Source organism: Physeter macrocephalus, chromosome 12, assembly GCF_002837175.3.
Source record: "Physeter macrocephalus isolate SW-GA chromosome 12, ASM283717v5, whole genome shotgun sequence".
Classification (NCBI taxonomy): domain Eukaryota; kingdom Metazoa; phylum Chordata; class Mammalia; order Artiodactyla; family Physeteridae; genus Physeter; species Physeter macrocephalus.
This window is the reverse complement of record NC_041225.1, coordinates 22979694-22986713: the sequence shown is the minus strand read 5'-3', so window position 1 is coordinate 22986713 and position 7020 is coordinate 22979694. Positions and strand designations below refer to the sequence as shown.

Genomic DNA, 7020 nt, shown 5'->3' with positions numbered 1-7020 from the left:
AGCAGCAGAGACTCCTGAGCGTTTTCTGCTCCGGAAGGCAGCCCACCTGCAGCTGTTGAGCGCGTTCTTTGGTATCTTCTTTCCCGTCTCCAGACAACACGTTTCTGCTCTTCTTTCCGGAGTCTCCCATTTCAGCCGCTGCCTCCAGGCTCCCCTGCCCGCGAAGCCGAGTCTGTCCTCATACAGCAACCCCTCGTCGTGCCCCACTTCATTCACACACGTTTCCCGGCTTTCCGTCCTCTCAGCATCGATAAGGTTTCCACATAGTTTGGCTACAGCACTCCAGTGTTTACAGAACGATGCGCGTAAATGTGGTTCACAGCTGAGTCACAGTGTAAGATGATCGCTTTTTCTTTTTCTCCTTTTTTTTAATGTTATTTATTTTTGGCTGCGTTGGGTCTTCGTTGCTGCGCGCGGGCTTTCTCTAGTTGCGGCGAGCGGGGGCTCCTCTTCATTGCGGTGCGCAGGCTTCTCATTGCGGTGGCTTCTCTTGCTGCGGAGCGCGGGCTCAGTAGTTGTGGCTCCCGGGCTCGGTAGTTGTGGCGCATGGGCTTAGTTGCTCCGCGGCACGTGAGATCTTCCCAGACCAGGGCTCGAACCCGTGTCCCCTGCTCTGGCAGGCGGATTCCTAACCACTGCACCACCAGGGAAGTCCCTGCTTTTTCTTTTTTGCACAACATTTTATTTTCTCTGGAGCTTATCCTTGTACCACAGTGGGGGGGAGGGGGAGGTGTGTATGCGTGTATGCACTTAACTCTCTATTTATTACCTCTGTACATTCAAACTCTACCCTATTAGTGTAAATCTCCCCTTTCCATAGCCAAACGTGTCAGGGCATCTGTCTGTTCATTCTTCCTGAAGAAACGCCCTGTCCTGCCCTTGTTTTCTGAATTCCAGCTCTTCTTCTGTGGTTGCCTCCCCTGTTTTCGAGACCACAGCCTGCAGCACCTTCCTGCACGGTTTCTTCTGGAGGTAAATTTCCGGAATCTTGCACGTCCTAACAAGTCTTTATTCCATCTGCACACTTAGTAGATTTCCTGGCTGGAGACAGAATTCCAGGATCGAAATCATTTCTTCTCGGAATTTTGAAAGTTCTGCTTCATTGTCTCCCGGCTTCTGGGATTGATACGAGGACACGTAATTAGCGCCATTCTGTCCCTGAGTCTTTAGGACACAGACCGTGAACGGCTTGCTCATCCCTGCGGGTGCTTTGGGTCTCCTCCTTCCCGGGGTCTTAAAATTCCGCCGTGATGTCCTTGGTGTGGCTCATTTTCAGACTTCGGGCAGGGTGGGCCCTTTTAACCTAGAATATATTGTCCTTCGGTTCCAGGAAACCCTCCTCTGTTATTTCTTAAATAATTTCCTCCTCACAGCTTCCTGTTTTCACTCCTGTGATTTGCTGGTACCTAGATCGATTCTCTAATTTTCTTATTTTTTTTCCTCTCTCCAGTTTCTTAGTCTTTTTACTCTACTTTCTGGCAGATTTCTTCAGCATTGTCTTTCAACTTTCTCACTGGGTTTTCCATCCCGGCTATCACTGGGTTTTCCATCCCGGCTATCATACTTTTTATTTCCTCAGGCTTTTTTGGTCCCTCAAATATTTCTTTCACATAAGAGCCTCTTGGACAGATGCGGCATCTTCTCTTGTCTTTCGGAGGCTGTTCTTGTTCTCTTGTTCTGTCTGAGTGGTCTCTGCTTCGGTGACGTGCTCTTTTTCTGATGCTCTGCTCTCCATCATGGGGGGACGGAGGATACCTTTTCCCCCAAGAGTCTTGCCCGATGGTGGCCTGTGTGCAGCATGTAAGAATGAGCCGCAGCTCCAGTCTGAGCTCAGCCGGAGCGGATTGCACTAAGCCGCTGAGGCACGGCGTGGGTGCAATCGCCCACCTTTGACCACTCCTGATGGCCTTGGCCTTCTCCACGGCCATATCACGCTGTAAAGGTCGCCAGAGCCTGCAAATTATATTTTCACCAGTTCGTCACGCAAAGGTACCTGAATATCCAAGAAATAAGGGCTAAATCTAGTCCTGCCTGAGCCATTTTCAGACGAAATAGCACCCTCGCGTGTGGCGGGTGGACTGGTCCAGCATGGATAGGCATTCCCAGGTGCCCAGCAAGTGGGATTTCTTTCATCATACTAAGCACCTCTCTGAAAGACTCTGGTGAGTTAAAAGGCACGTGCGTGTGTCTGCAGGACAAGGAAGGGAGCCCTGAAACTGGTGTTTTCAGATCTCTGGAGCTGTCTGGATTGTGTCGGAGGCATTAGTCAACGGCCAGGCGGCCTCCACACCCAGATGAGAGACAGCCCACCTTCAGGTTTTCTGCCAGAGCTGACGGCAGGAATTTTCTCACAACGTCCCAGCCTTAGTGGTTTAGTGCGATCCACTCCAGGCTGAGCTCAGACACCTCAGCATTTGCTGGAAACATCTGTGCAAACCCGAGTCCTCCTCCTTCAGGTGCCCTTGAGGCCGTTCGTCTGCACATTTCTGAGTCGTGTTAAGTGCTGAGCTCAGGAAACTCTCCCCATCTGATATCTGCCAGTAATCACTTGAATCTTATAGGGAAAAAAATGACGTTCTAACGGCCATATTCCCAAGCACGCTTTGGCTAAGGTCACTACGGATACTCTTTCAAAAGCCCCGCCCTCTGGGGGGACTGTTCCTCAGAGCATCCTACCTTAGACTTAAACTAAATAGGTCACATTCAAAAGCAGGGGTGCTGTTCCCCTGGGGATATTGTAAACTCACGTTTCCCCCTGTATTTTGAGACCCAAGAGTAAAGGGACTCTAAACTTCCAAGGTCATATTATTGGCTTCTGCCAGAAACACATTGCGCTATGAAGTGAGTTTCTTGAAAAAATATGGGGCCACTTGGCTGGCAGTTCTCTGTTTTCTGAAGAAGCTGGTAACCTACTTTGGCTCAGCTTTTGGAAGACAGTGTGCGTGCCAGGTAAGAACAAGATATCATTATGAAGAGAAGCATGACCTCATCGCTCAGAGACTTGGAGGAGACCACACCTGGAGAACTCTGATCTGGTTCAGGGAGCTTAGGTACAGAACGATGAGGTGAGGGCTGGAGAGATGCCAGGAGAACAGAAAACAATACAGAGATGCAGGAAATTAAGCCTGCCAGGACATGAAAAGACATCTCAAGAAAACAGCTATTGGACTTCCCTGGTGGCGCAGCGGTTAAAAATCCGCCTGCCAACGCGGGGGACACGGGTTCGAGCCCTGGTCCGGGAAGATCCCACAGGCCACGGAGCAACTAAGCCCGTGCGCCACAGCTACTGAGCCTGCGCTCTAGAGCCCGCGAGCCACAACTACTGAGCCTGCACTCTAGAGCCCATGAGCCACAACTACTCAGCCCGCGAGCCACAGCTACTGAGCCCGCGTGCCACAACTACTGAAGCCCGCACTCCTAGAGCCCGTGCTCCGCAACAAGAGAAGCCACCGCAATGAGAAGCCCGCGCACCGCAGTGAAGAGCAGCCCCCACCCGCCGCAACTAGAGAAAGCCCGCGCGCAGCAGTGAAGACCCAATGCAGCCAAAAAAAAAAAGAGAAAGCAACTGTCCCCATACGGATAATTTACCATTATTTAGCAAGAGTTTAACAGGTATAAGACTCCACACTTTAGAGAATTCGGGGCGAATAAGAACACTTCTGATACAGAAAATAAGTGGCCAGAGCAGTGGTCATTTGCAAACGACTCAAACTTTCCTAGTCAGTCTGCACACAGAGGAGCAGTGCGTTGCTTCATCAGAAATATTGATTCATCTCCTGAGCTCCTGTTACACAAACACGGCGTCACCAAGCGAGATAAATAGATGTTAAACAAACAAGCAAGACTTCTATCTTCCACCAACAGAAGATTTTAATTGAATAACAAAGCAAAGCCTAATACAAAGTGACATTGTGAAGTCAGTCGCCTGGAAGGGGTGCTGGGGAAATGCAGAAGTCTAAGTGGGGCAGAGAGAAGGCTGCAAAGAGAAACTGGTTCTCTGAGCAAAAGGCCTTCTTTCCAGGATTCAGAAACAATCGTACGCAGGCAGTCATGGGATTTAAAATGGCAAACAGCAGGCTTCCCTGGTGGCGCAGGGGTTGGGAGTCCGCCTGCCGATGCAGGGGACGCGGGTTCGCGCCCCGGTCTGGGAGGATCCCACGTGCCGCGGGGCGGCTGGGCCCGTGAGCCGTGGCCGCTGGGCCTGCGCGTCCGGAGCCTGTGCTCCGCGGCGGGAGAGGCCGCAACAGTGAGAGGCCCGCGTGCCGCAAAGAAAAAAAAAAAAAAAAAAAAAAGGCAAACAGTGCCCATGGGAAATACATTAACAAGACAATGAAGGAAATAGCCCCGGCAGTGAAGTCATGTTGTGTCACATGTACCGGGCTTGATGGCTCTGTTCCTGCCTCTCGCTGCTTGGACACATCACCACGCGCATCGTGGCTTGAAACAGCACAAATTTATTACCTCGCATTTCTGTAGGTTAGGAGTCCAACCTGGGTCTCACCGGGCTAAAATCGAGGCGTCAACGGGTCTGTGTTCCTCTCTGGAGGCCTAAAGGAGCGTCCACGTCCATGCCTTTTCCAGCATCTAGGGAGAATCTCACGCCCCGCTCGCGGCCCCGTCTCCCTCTTCAAAGCCGGCGATGGCGGGCTGAGACCTTCTCACATGGTCAGACCTTCTCTGACCTACTCGTTTCTTCCCTGCTCCACTTTTAAGGAGCCCTGCGATCACACTGGGCCCGCTCAGATGACCCAGCATCGTCTGCCTGTTTTATGGTCCGCTGGCTAAGCCCCTTGAAGTCCTTTTTGTCATGTGTTATCAGGTGAATTGTGTCTCCCCCTGAGAAAAATGGTACATGGGAGTTCTAACCCCCAGGACCTCAGAATGTGACCTTGCTTGGAAACAGGGTCTGGGCAGACGGAACGAGTTGAGATGAAGTCGTAGCAGAGTAGACTGGGGTCCCGATCCCATATGACGGGCCTCCTCGTAAGAAGATGTCCTTGTGAACTCACAGACGCCGGGGAGAGCACCAGGTGGAGAGGCAGGCCGGGACTGGGGCGCGGGGCCAAACCAGTGGTGCTTGGGGACCTGGCACCAACGCGGATGCTCGGCTGCTGCGCCGGCTGTGACGTGTGAGCCGATCCCATGTGACCCGGCATCTCACTTCCGCCAGAATCTGTGAATCTGGGGGCTAACAGGTTAGCCTGCAAGTAAGACAAATCTCAGACCCCTCGGTTATTGACAAAGGGAGATGCAGGCAGAAAGTCTGGAGAGCGGGAGGGCAGCTGCGGAGCATTGCCACCGGCTGAACGATTCAACGTTCGGGTCAAACGTCTCCGCCCTTTAGCTCACCTGCTTTGGGCCTCACTTGTCTATCCCAGTGGTTCTCCAAGTGAGGCCCCCGGGCCTGCAGCATCTCTTGGCATCCTGTTAGCCACGCAGATCCCTGGGCCACATCCCGGATTCTGCGACGAGCCTCCGGGGGACGCAGATGTGCCCGCCCTGTGGTCAGCACTGTGGCTGCGAGAGCCTGGCCTGGGCACAGGGAGAGCTTTCGGGGCCACTGAGGCCTGGGTGGGAGTGAGGCCAGGAGACAGGCTTCCCCTGTCCGCTCTCTGAGGCTCCCCTGCCTCTGCTTCCGTGGACGGCATGGAGTTTCTGCATTTTGCATAAACTTTGCCCTCTCGGCCCTCACGCCTAAAGGAGATCAGGCCTTTCTCTAAAAGTACACGCTGAAAGGCGCGGTGAAATTTGGCCACCCATATCCTCCAAGACGCGACCTGGACCCACCCGCTTGACTGCCGCCCCCCGGCTCTCCCCCGCACCGGAAAGAAGGGTCATTAAAAGAGGGAAGGGGCTGAGAAGGGGACTTCTGGGTCTCTCGGAGGGAAGCTTTGCCCACAGCGAGAAGTAACCTGAGGGGGAGCCTGCAGACGTGCCTGGCGGGGTCCTTGCACGTGGAGGGGGCATCACCTGACTGGGAGGGGGCCCCAGTTCTCTCCGATGGAGGCAGGGAGGCTGCAGGAGAAGAAAGGAAGTGAACGAAGTCTTAGGAAAGAGAGGGAGGCGCTCCGTGTGCGTCCAAGTGACCTCCAGGCCAGAGCAGAACACAAGGGCTGCAGGAACCCTCCAGAGGCTTTCAGGGGGCCAGGGACACAAAACAGATTCCACAGTGCCCGGGGAAGCGCCCGTGTGGGTCTCCAAGTGACCCACACAAAGTGTTTATTTTTCTTCCCTCGGGTGATAATTACCTTGAAAATCCTCCTCGGTCCTGGAGCTTCTGAACAGAGTAAATTAGGATGAACGATATTCTTACCACAAAGAAATAGCGTAGAGGGAAGAGAACCAACCCTGACAGGGACCTTAGGGGAGTTTTTTCCTAACCATGATTTTGCCCTCTCTCACTGCCAGATAAATCACAGCATCAAAAATATCCCATTCAGGGCTCGCTTTGGCGGCACATATACTAAAGTTGGAACGATACAGACACGATTAGCACGGCCCCTGCGCAAGGGTGACACGCAAATTCGTGAAGCGTTCCCTGTTTTAGGAGATGTGGGGACGTATGTACATGTATGGCTGATTCACTTTGTTATACAGCAGAAACTAGCACACCATTGTAAAGCAACTATACTCCAATAAAGATGTTAAAAAAAATATTCCATTCACTACACACGAAGAGCTTTAATAAAACGCTCAGAGCGGCTGCAGAAAAAACTTTGATACCAAAGCTTAATTTATCCAGGACCTTTTGCTAAATCATAATAAAGGGTTTACAAGGAGCAGATCTTGCTTGCAATGGGCTGGCCACCCTGGGGGCTGAGCGGCCATCTCTGCGCACGTCGTCCTTCAGTCTTTCCGTTGGCACCTCCCACCCCGGGAATGTGTCCTGGGGTTTATGGGATCCTGCATTTAATTCATTAGTACCTTAGCTTTCTGTGAGCGACCACAGACGGCTGAAGGTGCCCAGCGGGTCCGGCTCGCGGAGGATGTATGGGACATTTTATTAGTGAATTACCGACA

General features: G+C 52.5%; 1 non-coding gene across 1 annotated transcript; it reads left to right on the top strand.

Annotated features, from left to right (window-relative positions):
* Positions 1–6439: 6439 nt before the first annotated feature.
* On the top strand, positions 6440–6546 carry LOC112062375 (U6 spliceosomal RNA). Its single transcript, XR_002890691.1, has one exon. It is a non-coding gene; the product is annotated as a U6 spliceosomal RNA (small nuclear RNA).
* The last annotated feature ends 474 nt before the right edge of the window (positions 6547–7020 follow it).